Genomic DNA, 21,474 nt, shown 5'->3' on the forward strand with positions numbered 1-21,474 from the left:
TGGTAATACAGCAACAATTGAAAGTGGCAGGAGACAGCACTTGTCAACTATGGTTACAAACTACTTTTCCTCCCATATCGATGTTCTCCCTCACAAGTCATTCCCATTTGACTATTGGACAGCTAAACTGGACACCTGGCCTGAATTGGCACAATATGCCTTACAGGAGCTCGCTTGCCCAGCTGCAAGTGTGCTATCGGAAAGAGTCTTCAGTGCTGCTGGATCAATCCTGACAGAAAAAAGGACCCGTCTGTCAACCCAAAATATGGATGATCTAACCTTCATTAAAATGAACCATGCATGGGTTTCCAATGATTTTGTCACACCTTACCCTGATGACACATAGGTTGACAGAAAAATGGCTTTCTTTGGTCCGCCTCTTCCTTGGACTTGACCAATTTCGCCTTTAGCAGCAGGTGAATGTCCCACATCAACATATGCCATTTTGTAAACCTCCCTAACTGGGCTGCCTCCTCCCCCCCATGGCCGGGGTCACCACCTAGCGCACGCAACCGTGCGAGTGCCGTTGCCCTGGACAGGTGGGTGGGCCGACTCTTGGGCGTGGGCACTGGCACAGGGTCCCTCATAGTACAATCAAGTGTCTCTGACGGTGGGGGTGCACACCCGCCGTCAGACTCACCGCCGTACTTAGAGGGGCCCAGTAACAGTACCGACGCCCACGAGTGGGCCCCCCTTGCTTGGGCAGGGCCCCAGCATTTGCAATGTTTACCTCTCCCTGCTCCTCCGCTGTGCAGTCTGGGCTGTCAAATCCTTCACTGGGACTGCCAGTACAAATTTGGTGAACTGATAGAAGATGATGGTTAAGACGTAGCTATGCCCTGTCCCGTTGGCCGGGATCTAGCTTCAGATGATCAATGGCTTCCATTTCTTAAGGACGTCGACTCACAATGAGATGCAGTGGTGGTTTCTCATCAGCTTTCACAGTTTTCCTACCCACAGACGTGTGACATTCCAGCGCACATTTTTAAATGTGCCCTCTCATGCCAATCCAAATGAATCGCCTACGGCCTGTGGCTTCTGTGTTTTGCACTCCAAAGTTACGTGACAGAGCATGATAGGCAGTGAGCACCATGTTTACAACTCTCCCTGTGATCAAAATTATATGGATATGAGTAATGGCGATGGGATCAACGGTACTGCGATACAGCAACACTTTCTTCACAAAGAAAGGTTTTCGCTGTCTCCACACACTAATTAATTGAGGGTCTGCATCGCCTCTGAGAATTGTGACGGAAGTTTATCCCGTGAATAGGAATTCCTAGATTTCTGCAATAACTAAAATTTGTCAGTAATTGTATGCATCTCATTTCCTATTGCGGAGAAGAGTCTGGACTGTCTTACTGAGACAGAAATACCACCAAAAGTGTATACTGGTGTACGCTTCAAATACATTTCCTTTTTTCTACTTTTTAGATTGTTGTCTAATCCATACTGAGAACAATGAGATTTTAAATATTTAAACTATGCTATATATATCTGCTATCCAGTGATAATGTACCCTTTCTCAACTTTGTACAAGCTGGTCAAATCCATACTGGGCCTGAGACCGTCTGAGCCTGCCTCCTGATGTATAGACATAGGTTTTTAATGTGTAAACTATGCTATACATACCTGTAATCCGGTGATACGTTACCCTTTCTCACCTTTGTCCAATCACGTCTAATCCATACTGGGCCTGAGACCGTCTGAGCCTGCCTCCTGATATATAGACATAGGTTTTTAATGTGTAAACTATGCTACATATATACGTGTTACCAGGTGAAACTGTACCCTTTATCAACTTTCTAGAATCTTGTCGAATCCATACTGGGCCTGAGAACGGCTGCCGAGCTGTTAAAGCAAGCTACAGCAACTGTGGTTTGGACACGTAATTTTTTTGCATTTTTTTCAGGAATGCCGGTTAGGCCTAATTCAGGAATTGCGGTTGACCTGCACTTACTGGGAAATCATAGTTCGCGGGGAATAATTGGAATCACAGATCCCCATCACTAACGGTGTTCTGCTGGTTATCTGCACCTGTAAGCGACAAAAGCTGGTCCTTTCAGTGTAGCGCGCATGCTGCCCCGGACATGTAACACCATGATAGACCATGATAGTGCCAGAGCCTCGCGTATCCCTCTAGTAAGCTTGACGCGTACTGCAGGGGCATCCTGGAGTCTCGTTCGTTAACGGAATAAAGCTGACAAATTGCTAGCACAACTACAAACGGACATACCACACCACACACACAATCGACAAAGCTTTCAATATGTGCATCTTTTCTTGAGGTGGCATGGTTGTGGTTTCCCGGGTGGAGTACAATTAAGCCGCAGGCTCCACTCCTGGTGGTGCCCTTTTGGACATTCCTTTAAGGTTCAGCTTTGCAATCTTACTGCCCCCGGAAAGCAAACACTTTGCCTTCATGGACGCTGTTTGGAGGTTCGTGGGAATAACGCCGCCCGATGGCCAGGTGGCATAATTTATTGGTGGGAAGTCCGACGGAATATGATCGTGTTCGATTTCAGAATTTTTTTTTTTTGGTATTTTACATTTTTATTCCAGCCTTTCTTGACTTCATAAGGGAATAACAAGCCTATATCTGTGTCTCCTCCACCTCCTCCTTTTACTCCTCCACCTCTTTTCTAAATGTAGTTGCCCTTTTCCATATGTAATTTTTGTCTTCTGAGCATTTTCTCTGCTTTGGGACACCTTTTAAGGTGTTTTGTAATTGTTTTCTATGTGTTTGCCTGCCATTGTTTTCAATGGGGTAGGACGAACATTCGGCGAACTTGCCTCCTGTGTGACGAACCAAAACACTAGCGTGGTGGCTCAACACTATTCCTGATATATAGACGTACATTGTTAATGTTTAAACTATGCTATATATACCTGCTATCTGATGATACTGTACACTTTGTCTACTTTTTATATTCTTGTCTAATCCATACTGAGCCTGTGAGCGTCTGTGTGACTGATGGAATACATATAGAGATTGACAATTATCCTTTGACTGAATAGAGCTGTACATTTCTGATACAGTGCCATATATCTGATGTTATTTTGTGTCTATTTTGTGCAAAATTTTGAAGTTTGGTGGAAGAGGCCGCGGACGTGGGCGCAGGGGGGGCCAGCTGGTGATGATGGTGGTGGTGCATCTGCTGGTAGTGGCAAAAGCACAATAGCAGCTAAGGCAGGAGGTGTTGAGCCTGCGTCATGGTCTGGCTCCGGAATGCCTGGAATGATACCTTTTCTGGGAGTAGATTAACCGCTTTTAAAGGCGGAGCATGAGGAACTGGTTTTGGCTTACATTGCCGAAACAGACTCCATCAAATATGCCCGCCTCTTCTGAAGTTTCAAAAAATGCAAGCACTGAGTGGTCAAGTGCTGGCTCCTGGTCAGGAAGAACCCCTTTCCTTGTGTCCTGCACCCCCACCCAAACTGAATGAGGCAGCAGGCCACACTTCACATTAGTCCATGTAGCTCTTTCTATCATACCATGCCTTGGTTATCAAGTCAAATCGTGAATTCCCCAGTCCATGATGAATCTGACATGGAGTGTGGGTGGCCAGCCAGGGCAGTGGGGTTAATCGGTACCGGGCCGGTGTCTCACAGGGATGTGTCACGGTGGTGGCCCGTTCCGTGGCCCTGGGCGTCCATGCAAAGGGGTGAATTACGTTTATAGGTGAATGATACGTGACGCCACCTCTGGTTTCTGATTAGATTGACCAGCGCTGCAGTGTCGCTTCTGTGGGACAGATGTTGTGGTGCAGCTAAGATGTAGAAGACCTGCACAGGTAGGGCCGTAGTCGCAGGGCAGATGAAAGAGTTGGGAGATGGTGTGCAGTGCAGGATGTAGCTGAGCCGTGCGCCAGGCGCAGGAGAAAGATGACTGACACAGTCGTGCAGTTCCTTTACCTGTACTTGGTAGGTGCTGTCCAGGACCCAGAGTACAGATGGAGAAGGAGTTGGTCAGCCTGTAAGCCAGTTTGGATTTCTCTCACTGCAGATAGGTAGTGTGGCCTCCGTTCTAGCGCTTATCTGAGGTACTCGCAGTGCTGAGTTCAATGAAGTTCCCCCTGTTGACTCTCTTTTGGAACTTTCTCGTATGGCTGGCAGCCATAGCCTTTTCCTTCTGGCTCACACACGTCGATGCTGGGGCCTCCGAGCCTCAGTTGGGTACAGAGCATTTACAGCTGCTACTTCCTTCGGATTCTGCTGCAGGAACGTCAGTGTCCCTACAAACTCGGAGACCGGAATCCAGACCATGCGCTCCTGCTAGGAGTGAGCCTTAACTCTGCTCATCCTCCAGCTCCCCTTCTCACGTCCACACACTTCCCCTTCCCTGCACAGAATGGCCTAACTTACCTCCTCCCGACCACAGAGAGCAGCTCCTCATTAGTCATGTTCAGAGGTCTCCCTGCTGGCGTGGAGTGGGAAATGTGTAACGTGTTGGTTTAACTGCTAGAGAGATCCTTCGTTGCTCCCAAGCAGGACATCACACTCCCTAGGAGGAAGGTAATGCCACTGTGGCGACTGTACTCCTGGGGACGCCACAAATGCACTGATGCCCAGCCACTGCTAGATGATTCTGCTGGTACATTGACCCAGACCACTACATTCCCCTCACACTCTACACAGGCAGAATCTGACCCAGAGGAAACTCAGGTTCCCCTTCCCGCATACTATACCACCTTACACGGTGACAAAGAGGAAGGTGCAGATGAAAGTGCAGGTTCCTTGAGCTGGTGGGGGGGGGCATACTCATGGGTGACGGCACTGGCACAGGACCCCTCATAGTACGCAAAATTGTCTCTGCCCCCACCCGCCGTCAGACACACCGCCACACACCGCCGAACTATTTGAGGGGCCCTGTACCACTGCTGTCGCCAACGAGTGGGTCCCCCCTGCTTGCTCAGGATCACAGCACTTGCAAAGTTGAAATACTTACCTCACCCTGCTCCACCGCCATGACGTCTTCCGCGTTTCCTGACAGTGATAGTCTGAAAGAGCAATGACATTACGTCTGTATGCCCTCTGCCTAAACAGCCAAGTGCAGTGAGATAAACGATGGGGATGACGAGGAGTCCAAACTAGTACAGGGATTCCATAGCGATGAGACTTATTTGATTGTTTTCAATGTTGGGACAGCAATTTTTGGGGAGCACTATACTCTGGAGAATGATATATGGGGCCCACCATACACTGGAGCATTCCAAAGGTGGACATCAGACACTGGAGCAGCACTTACAGGGCACATTATACACTAGAGCATTAGAAATGGGGCCCATTATGTATGGAGCATTATTTGGGCCCATAAAACAGTGGAGCTTCATCCATGGGGACCAGCATATACTGCAGCATTATGTGGAGCTCATCATATACTGTTTCAAACATTATATGGGACAAATGATTCTATATGGAGAAATATATGGGCCTCATTACTCTGTATAGCGCACTATGCGATGGCCATAATACTGTATGGAGTAATATACTGTCCGTTTTTGGAGCTATTAAAAATGGATATCAGTCATGAGATTTAAAAAGTGAAGTATTTTTCATTGTACTATGCTGCTATTTCTCTGCGGTATTGGAGCATCATGAGTTGTGGTATGTGTTAAAGGGGAGCTCTTTGGCCCAGGGCACATGAAAACCTGGAGCCAGCCCTACACCCACACAAATTTAGCCTAATAACCCCCATTTTTCAGTGCATAACTAGTATTATGAAGTAAGTTAAAGTTGAAAAGCTTCAGTAATCAGAATTGATGTTTTTGGCATTCAAAAGGGCACTGTAGGTGTGTTCCTGTCCTCCACTCCCTGCCGACTTTGCTTCCCCATTGACTTGCATTGGGTTTCGCGTTTCGGTCGGCCTTCGACTTTTCACGATAATCGGCCGATTTCGTTCGACCGGACTTTTGCGAAAGTCGGGTTTCATGAAACCCGACTCTACCCGAAAAAAGGCAGAGTCGCTCATCTCTATTAATGACCTTGTAGGACGCATAGAGAGTAGAATTTCAATATTTGCAGATCACACTAAACTCTGCAGGGTAATCAATACAGAGGAGGACAATTTTATATTACAGGAGGATTTATGTAAACTAGAAGCTTGGGCTGATAAATGGCAAATGAGCTTTAATGGGGATAAATGTAAGGTCATGCATTTGGGTAGAACGAACAAGATGTATAATTATGTGCTTAATTGTAAAACACTAGGCAAAACTGTCACTGAAAAGGACCTGGGTGTATGGGTTGATGACAAACTCACATTTAGTGGCCAGTGTCAGGCAGCTGCTGCAAAGGCAAATAAAATAATGGGATGCATTAAAAGAGGCATAGATGCTCATGAGGAGAACATCATTTTACCTCTATATAAGTCACTAGTGCGACCACACTTAGAATACTGCATACAGTTCTGGTCTGCGGTGTATAAGAAAGACATAGCTGAACTGGAGCGGGTGCAGAGAAGAGCGACCAAGGTTATTAGGGAACTAGGGGGTCTGCAATACCAAGACAGGTTATTACACTTGGGGTTATTTAGTTTGGAGAATCGAAGGCTTAGGGGTGATCTTATTACAATTTATAAATATGTGCGGGGACAGTACAAAGACCTTTCTAATGATCTTTTTACTCTTAGACCTGCCCCAAGGGGGCATCCTCTACGTCTGGAGGAAAGAAGGTTTAAGCAAACTCACAGACGCGGATTCTTTACTGTAAGAGCAGTGAGACTATGGAACTCTCTGCCATATGATGTTGTAATGAGTGATTCCTTACTAAAATTTAAGAAGGGACTGGATGCCTTTCTTGAAAAGTATAATATTAGAGGGTATATACACTAGTTTCCTTAATATTGCGTTGATCTAGGGAGCTAGTCTGATTGCCGTATGTGGCGTCGGGAAGGAATTTTTTTCCCCAATGTGAAGCTTACTGTTTGCACATGGGTTTTTTTTGCCTTCCTCTGGATCAACATGTTAGGGCAGGTTAGGACAGGATATGGGTTGAACTAGATGGACTTAAAGTCTCCCTTCAACCTTAATAACTATGTTACTATGTTACTTGTGTATATAAATATATATATAGATATTGTAAGAAAACAGAAGGTGAGGTCCTGGATTTCAGATATGTGTCACCGAGGTGTTTACCTCAGTAATGTGTAAATCTGTATCAGTAAGTTACTTAGAGGGTTAATTTGACTGGATTTTGGGTCCAGGATTTACAAGCAACCAAAAGAGTCTAGGTGAAAAAGGTTGCTCCCATTCCATACCAGGCACTTACACGCCTAATAACAGCAACTGGGTTAGCTCAGCAGAGTGGAGTTGTGCTGGGGCTCAACGGAGGTGTTTGGTGAATGCGTAGGCTAATTTCACATTTGCGTCTTTGTGCGCATCTCATCGTGCGCAAGTAGAAACGCATGCAAAAATGCATCATGCGTTTTTGCATTCGTTTGCGTTTTTTATGTGCATTCGTTCTCTAGGTGTTAAACCAGTGTCTACACATGTTTACTCGTAAAACGCATGTGTACGCAAACAACAGGTTGCGTCTGGCGCGTCTAGACACACACCTTGAAAAACACATGCTCACGAAAACGCAGACGAACGCTTGCAAACGCAAGACCATGCATACGTCATGTTAAAACATAGGTACGCATGATGCATGCGCACGATGCGCTGCGCAAAAAAGCGCTAATGTGAAACCAGCCTTAGAACAGCATCGGGGCCCCTGCACAAGCCCCCTTCTTCACCCTGCAGAAATGCCGGCTTGTTCACATATTCATCCGCTTCTAATAATGTCCCCAGCCTATGGATGAGACCTTGTTTTTAACCCCTTTACTCCCAAGGGTGGTTTGCATGTTAATGACGGGCCAATTTTTACAATTTTGACCACTGTCCCTTTATGAGGTAATAACTCTGGAACGCTTCCATGGATCCTGGTGTTCTGACATTGTTTTTCTCGTGACATATTGTACTTCATGTTAGTGGTAAAATTTCATTCATATAACTTGCGTTTATTTGTGAAAAAAATGGAAATTTGGCGAAAATATCGCAATTTTCCAACTTTGAATTTTTATGCCCTCAAATCACAGAGATATGGCACACAAAAAACTTAATAAATAACATTTCCCATATGTTTACTTTACATCAGCACAATTTTGGAACCAAATGGTTTTTTTTTTCTTAGGAAGTTATAAGGGTCAAAATTTGACCAGCGATTTCTCATTTTTACAACACCATTTTTTTTTTTTTTTTTAGGGACCACATCACATTTGAAGTCACTTTGAGGGGTCTATATGATAGAAAATACCCAAAAGTGACATCATTCTAAAAGCTGCACCCCTGACAGTACTCAAAACCACATTCAAGAAGTTTATTAACCCTTCAGGTGCTTCTCAGGAATTTTTTGAATGTTTTAAAAAAATGAACATTTATCTTTTTTTTTTCACAAAAAATTACTTCAGGTCCAATTTTTTTTTATTTTACAAAGGGTAACAGGAGAAATTGAACTGCAAAAGTTATTGTGCAATTTGTCCTGAGTACGCTGATACCCCATATGTGGGGGGGCACTGTTTCGGCGCATGGCAGAACTCCGAATGGAAGGAGCCGTTTGACTTTTTCAGCGCAAAATTGGCTGGAAACGAGATCGGACGCCATGTCACATTTGGAGAGCCCCTGATGTGCCTAAACAGTGGAAACCCCCCACAAGTGACCACATTTTGGAAACTAGACTCCCCAAGGAACTTATCTAGATATGTAGTGAGAACTTTGAACCCCCAAGGGCTTCACAGAAGTTTATAACGTACAGCCATACAATTAAAAAAATCACATTTTTTTCCACAAAAATGATCTTTTCACCCCCAATTTTTATTTTCCCAAAGGAAACAGGACCCCAAAAGTTACTGTCCAATTTGTCCTGAGTATGCTGATACCCCATATGTGGGATAAACCACTGTTTGGACACATGGCAGAGCTCGGAAGGGAATGAGCACTGTTTGACTTTTTCAACACAGAATTGACTTGACGCCATATCGCATTTGGAGAGCCCCTGATGTGCCTAAACAGTGGAAACCCCCCACAAATGACCCCATTTTGGAAACTAGACCCGCTAAGAAACTTATCTAGATATGTGGTGAGCACTTTCAACCCCCAAGTGCTTCACAGAAGTTTATAACGTAGAGCCATAAAAATAAAAAAAAATATTTTTTCCACAAAAATGATATTTTTGCCCCCAATTTTTATTTTCCCAAGGGTAACAGGAGAAATTGTAAGATGTTGTGCAGTTTGCTCTGAGTACGCAGAGCATGGAAGGGAAGGAGCACCGTTTGACTTTTTTTCAACGTAGAATTGGCTGGAATTGAGATCAGACGCCATGTTGCGTTTGGAGAGCCCCTGATGTGCCCAATTCTAACTCCAACCCTAACCCAACACACCCCTTACCCTAATCTCAGCCCTAACCCTAGCCCTAATGGGAAAATGGAAATAAATACTTTTTTTAAAATTTTATTATTTTTCCCTAACTACTGGGGTGATTAAAGGGGGGTTTGATTTACTATATATGTCGGGTTTTTATGTTTGGCAGCTGTCACACGCTAAAAGACGCTTTTTATTGTAAAAATGGTTTTTGCATCACCACATTTTGAGAGCTATAATTTTTTCATATTTTGACCCACAGAGTCATGTGAGGTCTTATGTTTTGCAGGACGAGTTGACTTTTTTATTGATACCATTTTCGGGCACGTGACTTTTTTTTAACGCTTTTTATTCCAATTTTTGGGATGCAGAATGAACAAAAAACAGCATTTCCTGAATTTCTTTATACCGTTCCACGTGTGGTAAAACTGATGCAGCGGTTTTATTGTTTGGGTCAGTACGATTAAAGCGATACCTCATTTATATAATTTTTTTGGTTTTGGCACTTTTATACAATAAAAACTATTTTATATAAAAATAATTATTTTTGCATCGCTTTATTCTGCGAGCTATAACTTTTTTATTTTTTTGCTGATGATGTATTGCGGCTCGTTTTTTGCGGGACAAGATGCCGTTTTCAGCGGTACCATGTTTATTTATATCTGTCTTTTTGATCGCGTGATATTGCACTTTTTGTTTGGCGGTATGATGATAATGCATTGTTTTTTGCCTTTTTTTATGGGGTTCACTAAAGGGGTTAACTAGTGGGCGTTTTATAGGGTGGGTCGTTACGGACGCCGCAATACTAAATATGTGTATTTTTTTGTTTTTTTATTTACAAAAAAAAAGAATTTATTAGGGATTTTTTTATTTGTTTAAGGTCTAAGAGGTAAGGTTTCTCCTTGCGAAGAGTGACATGCCAGCTCGGGCTTGTCAAGGTAAGGAGGCTTATTCGCCGTGCAATGCTCCTCTGGGAAAATAATATGCAAATTGCCTCTTCAGAGAGAAAGAGGACTTTTACTCTACAGCGCCACCTATTGGTAGTAGCGATCCTACAAGTCACAATCAACCCTTTAACGAGTCTTGTAATATGACTTAGGATACAAGCCAAATCAGAATCTCAATTTGCAGACACGGTGTTTCGAGCTATTGGCTCTCGTCAGTGCAAAGTATTAGATCTGATTTGGCTAGGTGAGAGGCTCTGGACTAAGGTCTAAGAGATAAGGTTTCTCCTTGCGGAGAGTGACATGCCAGCTCGGGCTTGTCAAGGTAAGGAGGCTTATTCGCCGTGCAATGCTCCTCTGGGAAAATAATATGCAAATTGCCTCTTCAGAGAGAAAGAGGACTTTTACTCTACAGCGCCACCTATTGGTAGTAGCGATCCTACAAGTCACAATCAACCCTTTAACGAGTCTTGTAATATGACTTAGGATACAAGCCAAATCAGAATCTCAATTTGCAGACACGGTGTTTCGAGCTATTGGCTCTCGTCAGTGCAAAGTATGAGATCTGATTTGGCTAGGTGAGAGGCTCTGGACTAAGGTCTAAGAGGTAATTTGTTTATTTGTTGTTTATTTGTTTAGGATTTTTAAAAAAAATATTTTTACACATGATTTTTTTTTTCTTTAACTTTATTATATTGTCCCAGTGTGGGACATAACTATATATTGTCACCGTTCTTACAGGCACTGCAGGAGGCTTTCTCAGTGCCTGCTCTCAGCAGGCACTGAGAAAGCCGCCTCCCTGCAAGACCCCGAAGGCCCTCGCGGCCATATTGGATCCGGGGCACATCGCGCTGTTCTGAGGGGCTCAGGAAAGCACGCAGGGGGCCCCCTCCCTGCGCGATTCTTCCCTGTGCCCTCGGTACACTGCGAACATGTTTGATCGCAGTCTGCCAGGGGTTAATGTGCCGGGGGGCAGTCCGTGACTGCCTTGGCACATAGTGCCAGGTGTCAGCTGTGATAATCAGCAGACACCCGGCCGCACTCAGCGGCGCTCACCCGGTGAGCGCCGCTGATCGCGTTAGACGTACTATTCCGTCCATGGGACTTAAGTCCCAGGTCACATGGACAGAATACTACTTCCAATGTAAGGAAGGGGTTAAGGCACCTTTCCAAATGGGAGGTGCATTAGCAACTTCAGTATTCAGTGTGTTACCTGCTTACAAGTTGTAAGGTCCCTGTACCTGTTTTCTCTGTATCTGATCCTGTCCGTACCTAATCCTGCTTGCTGTCACGGATTGTTAATTTTTCCCAGAGCTGTATATACAGTATATAAAATGGAGACCACTTTCAAATGTTCAGTTTGTCTGATTTTTCTCTTTATAGGTATATTTTTGAGTAAAATGTAAATAGTTCTTTTAGTCTACAAACTTCTGACAACATGTCTCCGAATTTCCAAGCAATAAATTTTGTTTTGTTTTTTTCTGAAAAGCTCAAAATTAAAGAAAAAAAGTGCAAAGAAAACAAGTTCATAATCATTTAGAAGCAACACTACTAATGTTTTAACTCAGGAAGAGTTCAGAAATCAATATTTTGTGGAAAACCATGATTTTTAATCACATCTTTCATGCGTCTTGGCGTGCTTGCCACCAGTCTTTCACACTGCTTCTGGTGCAAAAATTTAAGCAGTTCTTCTTTGTCTGTTGGCTTGTGACTATCCATCATCCTCTTGATTACAATCCGGAAGTTTTCAATAGGGTTCAGGTCTGGAGAATGGGCTGCCAATGACAAGGTGATGTGGTGATCTCTTAATTTTTGCCAGAGCTGTATGACCCAGAAACCTTTGTTTTCACTTTCAGTTCCAGATAGGAACTTGCAGCTGTCTGGCGCCCCCCTTAACCTCAGGTCAGTCAGGGAACTGCACCTAGGAAAAGTAATTGCTGGAGAGGCTAACGGGCACTCTGCAGTGAGGGCGGTGTGTATATCACCAGTTCCAGGCTGGAAATACACACAGAAACCTCCGATCCATCACTGCCAGGGTTCACCGATATCACCAGGATGCTATGCTGCCACCAGTTCCTCATTTGATTCCTTGTTTGATACTAAAGCTTATATCGCGCTTTGGCACGGTGTACGTGTCAGTTCGATCATAGAGCAAGGAAAACTAGTAAATATATAAATTTACTCCATAAAACATAGGCAGTGTTTACAAAAGTACAAAAGATATTAGAAAAGGAGACAAATGCAGTATATACAGACAGCTATAAAATAAAAGGGATTAAAATATGAAACTTGCTACATCTCAGTCTCTGTTATGACGTGTTGATGAGGGGAGGGGAATTCCCAAAGAAAAAATTCAGTCCATAGCATGGATGTTCGCTGTTGTCCCCAGGTCTGAACACCCTACAAAATGGTTGTTCCTGTTTTATAGTTTTCCCATAAACTTAGTTTTCCCATAAACATAATCCTGCCTTGCTGACCTCACTTGGTGGGCTGTGTTAGAGGATGTAAGCCCCTTTTGGAAAGTTATTAAAAATTTCTACTTGCCATATCTATGGATGGGGGATCACAGAGTGATGACAGGTGCATTATATTTTCTCTTACAGAATTATCTTTCTTTTGACCAAATATGCCATGTCTATGGGCTACTGGGGCACAGAAACAGTTTCTCTGGTTTCTGAGGACCCTGGAAGCTGCAAAACACTGCTGTGTGTAGCTTTAATTATACTGATTCTGGAAATATATTTTTCCTTTCTCTATGATTATTGTGGGCTAATAAATTCAACCTGGAATAGACAAAGGAGATTTTGCTGAAAAAAAATGCTTTAACTGACCAGATGCAGTAACAGTGACCATTTGCTGAGGGTAGGAGGGGAGTGGATAGAATTTCACAGAAGCAGAGCGAATGGGAGGATTGCTTGTGAGTTCGTGTGAAGCTCAGTGTTACACTGCACAAACCAAATGGGGGTTAGGCAGCAGGAGCCCTGTATGTGTAATAGGGCAATATGAAATACTTCATATTTTCCTGACAACTGCCTTCTCTTAACATGATCAATTTTACTCTGCATGTACCTGATCCTGCCTACCCTGTCTGAACTGGTTCCTGTCCATCCTGCTGTTTTCTGCATCCAAGTCCATCCTACATCTTTGAAGTCCAGTACCTGATCCACTTAGTACTCACCTATAATGTCTTTACCCTCACCAGTCCAGTCTGAGCCTGAACCTGTGATCCTGTACAAGAGGCCGTTCCATGTTCCAGGCTAACCCTATCTGTTCCTGTACCTCTTCTGTCTACCAGCCAAATGTCTTCCTGTGTTCCAGTCCCCAAGCGGTCCTGCTTCCTGCCCCTTTGGAGTTCAGCTGCCACGGCTCCTGGATCTGTCCTGGAGTAGCCCCTGGCATCCACCTGGGTTCAAGTCTAACCACACCATCAGGGGTTCTAGTGGAGAACCAGAAAGATCATTGAGACAAGATCTTAACTTAATGGCAGACTCTTAACAGATGTGTGAATGCTCTGATATCATCCTCTGCATTCACTCCGGTCCAAGCTGTGGTAACCTAGTCAGCGGCCATTCAGTCTGCAAGTCGTGCTTCAAGTCCTAGACTCAGTCTGTCTGCTTCACCTCGTTTTGACGGAGATCCGAAGCAATGCTGAGGTTTCATCAATCAGTACTCACTGCACTTTGAAATGCTGGCCCACCAGTTCCCCTCCGATCTTGCGACTGTTGCCTTTCTAATGTTCCGTCTTGGAAGAGAGGCTCTGGCCTGGTTCAACCCCTTTTGGGGAAAAAGGAGATGCAATAATCTCAGATCTGCAGGTCTTCCTGGAGGTGTTCAGTAAGGTATTTGATGATCGAGGCCGAGTTACCTCTGCTGTCTCATCTCCACAGACTACGCCAGGCCAAATTGTCTGTAGCCCAGTAGGCTCTCCGATTCCGCAGCCTGGCTTCAGAACTTGGCTGGAACAACGAGGTACTGGTAGCTGACTAAAAAGCGTCTTTTAGTGTGTGACAGCAGCCAAACATAAAAACCCGATATACAGTTAGGTCCATATATATTTGGACAGAGACAACATTTTTCTAATTTTGGTCCTAGACATTACCACAATGAATTTTAAACAAAACAATTCAGATGCAGTTGAAGTTCAGACTTTCAGCTTTCATTTGAGGGTATCCACATTAAAATTGGATGAAGGGTTTTGGAGTTTTAGCTCCTTAACATGTGCCACCATCATAGAATCATAGAATCATAGAGTTGGAAGGGACCTCCTGGGCCATCTGGTCCAACCCCCTGCTCAAAGCAGGATTCGCTAAATCATCCCAGTCAGATGTCTGTCCAGCCTCTGTTTGAAGACTTCCATTGAAGGAGAACTCACCACTTCTCGTGGCAGCCTGTTCCACTCATTGATCACTCTAACTGTCAAAAAGTTTTTTCTAATATCTAATCTGTGTCTCTTCCCATTCAGTTTCATCCCATTGCTTCTAGTCTTTCCTTGTGCAAATGAGAATAAAGTTGATCCTTCTACAATGTGACAGCCCATGTTTTTAAAGGAACCAAAAGTAATTGGACAATTGACTCCAAGGCTATTTCATGGACAGGTGTGGGAAATCCCTTCATTATGTCATTTTCAATTAAGCAGATAAAAGGCCTGGAGTTGATTTGAGGTGTGGTGCTTGCATTTGGAAGGTTTTGCTGTGAAGGAACCATGCGGTCAAAGGAGCTCTCCATGCAGGTGAAACAAGCCATCCTTAAGCTGCAAAAACAGAAAAAACCCATCCGAGAAATTGCTACAACATTTGGAGTGGCAAAATCTACAGTTTGGTACATCCTGAGAAAGAAAGCAAGCACTGGTTAACTCATCAATGCAAAAAGACCTGGATGCTCACGGAAGACAACAGTGGTGGATGATCACAGAATAATCTTCATGGTGAAGAGAAACCCCTTCACAACAGCCAACCAAGTGAGCAACACTCTCCAGGAGGTAGGCGTATCAATATACAAATCTATCATAAAGAGAAGACTGCATGAAAGTAATTACAGAGGGTTCACTGCATGGTGCAAGCCACTCATAGGCATCAAGAATCAAAATGCTAGACTGGACTTTGCTTAAATACATCTAAAAAACCAAGCACCGTTCTGGAAAAACATTCTTTGGACAGATGAAACCAAGATCAACCTCTACCAGAATGATGGAAAGAGAAAAGTATGGCAAAGGCGTGGTACAGGTCATGATCCAAAGCATACCACATCATCTGTAAAACACGGCGGAGGCAGTGTGATGGCTTGGGCATGCATGGCTGCCAGTGGCTCTGGGTCTCTAGTGTTTATTAATGATGTGACACAGGACAGAAGCAGCCAAATGAATTCTGAGGTATTCAGAGCCATACTGTGTGCTCAGATCCAGCCAAATGCTGCCAATCTGATTGGTCGTTTCATACTACAGATGGACAATGACCAAAAACATAAAGCCAAAGCAACCCAGGAGTTTATTAAAGCAAAGAAGTGGAATATTCTTGAATGGCCAAGTCAGTTACCTGATCTCAACCCAATTGAGCATGCATTTCACTTGTTAAAGACTAAACTTCAGACAGAAAGGCCCACAGTGAAGGTCTGGCATAGCATCAAAAAGGAGGAAACACTGCGTCTGCTGATGTCCATGAGTTCAGGACTTCAGGCAGTCATTGCCAACAAAGGGTTTTCAACCAAGTACTAAAAATGAACATTTTATTTACAATTATTTAATCTGTCCAATTACTTTTGGGTCCCTTTAAAAACAGGGTGGCACATGTTAAGGAGTTGAATCTCCTAAACCCTTCATCCAATTTTAATGTGGATACCCTCAAATGAAAGCTAAAAGTCTGAACTTCAACTGCATCTGAATTGTTTTGTTTAAAATTCATTGTGGTAATGTCTAGAACCAAAATTAGAAAAATGTTGTCTCTGTCCAAATATATATGGACCTAACTGTAAGTCTGGTATCGCTGTAAAAACACCGAACCGAAGTCGACTAATCACTTACACGGCATAAAAAATTAATAAAACCAATAAATGGTGAGCAATTGCACTAGGGCATCCGTGTAAATCCCTGAAATATGTGTTTCTTATGGAAACCCCAGTGGAAGATTCACTATAATAAGGCAGATGGAGTCACTGTGGACGCCATAGGACCTGTGATCAAGACAGCGCGGCAAACACTGTTTCTGATCTATGGTAAAATTATTGGTGGGATCACTTCTCGAACAGTGAGGAAAAAATCTCAGCAGTGAGTTAACCGGGAGAAATTTCTCGCTGTGAACTCACCGCTGTACCGTGAAACTTTTTCTCATTGTGCTAGTGGTGATCACCGTAGTTCAGGGGCCGGCTCGCTGCAGCTCATTTTTCCTTGTTCCTCAGCATGAACGGTCGCATGATGCCACCGTTCATGCTGAAGAGCACAGCTCACAAAGATGGATTACGGCTTGGGACACTATAGATTCCAACCATCCCTCCAGCCATCTCTCATCAATCCATCCAGCCAGTCCTCCATCCATCCCTCATCCATAAGTCCAGCCATCTTTCCTCCTTCCAGCCATCCCCTCCGTCCAGCCCTCATTCGTCCCTACATCCATCCATCCCTCATCCAGCCATTCCTCCATCCATCCCTCATCCAGCCATTCCTCCATCCATCCCTCATCAATCCATGCCTCATTCATCCCTCATTCAGCCATTCATCCCTCATCAATCCATCCAGCTATCCATCCAGCCAGACCTTCATCCATCCCTCATCCAGCTATCCCTCCATCCATTCATCCCTAATACCTCCATTCCTCTATCCATCCCTCATCCTGCTATCCCTCATCCATCCATGCCTCATCCATCCATCCATCTCTCATCCATCCATCTCTCATCCATCCATCTCTCCTCCATCCATCTCTCCTCCATCCATCTCTCCTCCATCCATCACTCATCCATCCATCACTCATCCTGCTATCCATCACTCATCTTGCTATCCAACTCTCATCTGTCCATCCATCCCTCCCTCATCCGTCCATCCCTCCCTCATCCCTCCAGCCATGCCCTCATCCGTCCAGCCATGCCCCTCATCCATCCAGCCATGCCTCTCATCCGTCCAGCCATGCCCCTCATCCGTCGAGCCATGCCCCTCATCCGTCGAGCCATGCCCCTCATCCGTCGAGCCATGCCCCTCATCCGTCGAGCCATGTCCCTCATCCGTCGAGCCATGTCCCTCATCCGTCGAGCCATGTCCCTCATCCGTCGAGCCATGTCCCTCATCCGTCGAGCCATGTCCATCATCCGTCGAGCAATGTCGACCATCAGTCGAGCCATGTCCCTCATCCGTCGAGCCATGTCCCTCATCCGTCGAGCCATGTCCCTCATCCGTCGAGCCATGTCCCTCATCCGTCGAGCCATGTCCCTCATCCGTCGAGCCATGTCCCTCATCCGTCGAGCCATGTCCCTCATCCGTCGAGCCATGCCCCTCATCCGTCGAGCCATGCCCCTCATCCGTCGCGCCATGCCCCTCATCCGTCGAGCCATGCCCCTCATCCGTCGAGCCATGCCCCTCATCCGTCCAGCCATCCATCGCTCAATCATCCATCCCTCAACCATCCATCCATCCATCCCTCATCCAGCCATCCTTCCAACCCATTCAGCCTCAGTGACCGACGGTAATCTCGATGACGCCACCGCTAGTCACTGATGCTGCGCTCGCAGCAGCTGATTCTCCCAGTGGTTCTCAGCCTAGACGGTCACATTTTGGCACCGTCCAAGTTGAAAACTGTTTATCCCCAGACATGCAGACATGGATTACGGTGTGAGACAGAATGGTTTTTTTTATGTTGTTTTATTAGATGAGACCATGGCTTTAACCCCTTAATGACCACCAATATGTCTTTTTACTGACTTGCGATAGGAGACTAGCATCCGCCAATGGGTGACAATCCAGCAGCTGCTGTACACTATAGCTTACAACTTGCTTCATTAGCCACTATCAGTGTTAGCACCGATTATGGTTGTTTAACCCTTTAATTACTGCTGTCAATAGTGACTACGGCATCTAGATGGTTAACAGAGTATGGGGGCTTCCTCTTTAACCCCTATGGCACCCCTTGATCGTGTGGTACTGGTGTTTGCTATGGCAGTTCACGGCCAAATAATGGTCTTCGAGTCTGCCGGCTATAGTGATCTGTTCAGAGGTTATCAAAATTTTGGTGGTAAAAATAAACTTTTTCATTCCTGTCATGCCACTTTGCATTAATTCCTGAACTACCTGAAACCAATTTTGAATATGTTGAGAAGTGCAGATTTTAAAATGGTGTCATTTTTGGGGATTTCAAAACTGAATAGGTCCCTAAAAAATACATTTTGTAAATTTCCTTGAAAGAAAATTAAAAATTACTGCTACATATTTAAACCTTCTAAAACTAAAATGACATTTTACAAATGGTGCTGATGTAAAGCAAACATGAGGTAAATGTATTTTATTATTGTTTTTATGTGGTATGATTATCTGTTTTAAAGTTAAGATTATCTGTATTCAAAGTTTGAAAATTGCAACTCTTGTGAAATTTGTCAAATTTATGCTATTTTTACAAATAATTGCAAAACATATCAACCTAAATTTACCATTTTCCTAAAGTATTTTGTGTCACGAAATAACAGTCTCAAAATCAATGGGATATGCTGAAGCATTCCAGAGTTATTACTACAAAAAATTGACACGTCAGATCTTTTTTTAAAAAAATGGCTCTGTCTCTAAGGGGTTAATGGAATGGGCATTAGGTGAGAATAACTGTGTTTGTTATTTTTATATAACAAACACAGTTTGTTTTTATTTCAAATAAAGAACTTTATTCTGGCTGTGTCTTTATTTACCATACAACTATAGCATTAGTAATGGATAGGTGTCTAATAGACGCTTCTCCGTTACTAAGCCGTGGGCTTAATTTCACCAGACAATACAAAGGTGACATCAACCCCACAAATATGAACCCCACTTGCCACCGCTACAGGGCAAGTGAGAAGAGCCGGGCAAAGTGCCAGAATTGGCGCATCTAATAGATGTGTCTTTTCTGGGCAGCTGCGGGCTGCTATTTTTAGGTTGGGACGGGCAATATCCATGGCTTCTTACCATCTTGAGAATACCAGCCCCCAGCTGTCTGCTGTAGCGAGGCTGGTTGTCAAAAGGGGGGACCCCATGCCTTTTTAAAAAAAATTATTTATTTAATTAAAAATACGGCGTAAGGACCCTTCTCTTCTTCATAACCAGCGTTGCTCGAGTTGAAAGCTGAGGGTTGCAGCTCAAAGCTGTTTGTTTTGCCTGGCTGGTTATCAAAAATACAGGGGAAACTACGCTGTTTTTCTTTTATTTATTTAGAGTGCTGGCTGAAAAATACTCCCATCAGCCTCCATCTACTCTTTCTGTTATTAGCAGCAGCAGGCGATGTCTTATGAGAACATTAGTCCCATCAGCCTATGCCAGTGACTGGAGGTAAACTTTTTACCTCCGATCACAGCTCCGGATGTCATGATCTCAGTGCGAGTTTGACTCGCACATGTGGGGTTAATGTCGAACCAGTGCTGATAACTGGCACTTCTGAGGATAAAGGTTATGATCCCAGTGCAGGCTTACCTGCACACTTGGGGCTCATTATTGTGGCCTCTCCCTGGTTCTGGGAAGGCTTCTTATGGCCTCAGGAAGCTCCTATCCCCGTCATTTATACTTTCGCTCTTGGCAGAGTGTGTTAAACCCTGAGTGTGTTTGTGCTATGTTCTTGTTTGCCTGATAACTTGGTGTACGACTCGGCCTGTTCTCTGGATACTGCTTGTTGGATTCTGCTTGGTACCTTCTATGTCTGTTTGGCTTTGACCACTGCCTGTCCCCCACTATCCGTTCTGTCTCATCCCTGGTACTTTACTATTATATCTGTGTATGACCCGGTTTGTCTGACTTTGAGTATTCCTGTATTGTATTTTGGCTATCTCTGGCAGAAGGATGCTAAGCCCTGCCCCCTTGCAGTCACATGACCGTAGGTCCTTCACTGCTCACTTACTTCAGCTTCTCCAGGTCCTGTTTGCCTGAACTATCCGGCCGTGTCTGACCCCGGGCCCCTCTGCAGTGTGGGTGAGTCCTTGCTCAGTGATGACTGCACACCGACCCTAACTGGACTGTGACACTGGAAACTGTTGCTGTCTGACCAGCAGTAATAATCTTATCGCCGATCAGATGCAGTGTTTGTCGTGCTGTCATGCACATATGACAGCACGACAAACACTCGGTGTTCGGGGGGGCCAAACCCAAACTGTAACACGGACTTCCTGGTAAAGTGATTGTCCGGTGTCCATGCCTGAACATTACGTGTTCGGTAGAGACACCGAACTTTACTGTTTGGGTTTGCCCATCTCTATTTGTATTACTTTTAGAAAAAAAAAGTTAGGGTGGGGGTGAGCTGCAGGAAACCCCCACAAGTGTTTTGTTTTATGGCGTGCTAATTGCATGATAAATTACATGTCAGGTTGTGGGAGGCCAATAGTTCAGTCAGGAAGAATGACTAGAATACCCAAGAACTTATTGTGAGAATCTTGTGAAAGGCTACCCGAAATATTTGACCCTAAATGCAAAATTTAAAGGCTATGCTACCAAACAATAACCACAGGTAGGTACCGTAATCTGCTGAGCCACTGTGAATGTGATGAAAGAAATAAAAGCTAACATAAATACTGTAATTGCCTCTAGCATTATTCAGACAATTCATGTCTGTTATACATAAGTAAAATATTGTTATACAATTCATTACATAGTGAAAATACAATATAAGTAAAAATATCAAGTACAGTAGTACAATGTAAAATTCATATAAAGTGTTTTATGCCTTAAGTGTTCATAACCAGTATTATGTGAACATCTTGATTGGAGCTTTGACTCACCTAATAATAATTACACTCACAGTATTCAGAAGATTGTTACAGCGCTGTCCTCGGTGTCCCATATTCTCTACTGCGCATGTCTGCTATAGTACGCACATATTTTTGTAACCAGGCTCTCTCAAAGGTCAGTTTGTCTCATTGCAATCGTGCATGCGTGCCTACATTCATCGGAATCACCGATGCTATCTTGAGATTGGGAATCCACATTC

At 44.2% G+C, this 21,474-nt stretch overlaps 1 protein-coding gene across 2 annotated transcripts in view; it reads left to right on the plus strand.

The window, feature by feature from the left end:
• The window catches only part of UBXN11 (UBX domain protein 11), a 522,546-nt gene that overhangs the window by 40,022 nt on the left and 461,050 nt on the right, over positions 1–21,474 (plus strand). The gene's annotated exons all lie outside the window — the stretch shown is intronic.

The sequence above is a fragment of the Dendrobates tinctorius genome, unplaced genomic scaffold, assembly GCF_039654945.1.
Source record: "Dendrobates tinctorius isolate UK_male_01 unplaced genomic scaffold, ASM3965494v1 ptg000015l, whole genome shotgun sequence".
Taxonomy (NCBI): domain Eukaryota; kingdom Metazoa; phylum Chordata; class Amphibia; order Anura; family Dendrobatidae; genus Dendrobates; species Dendrobates tinctorius.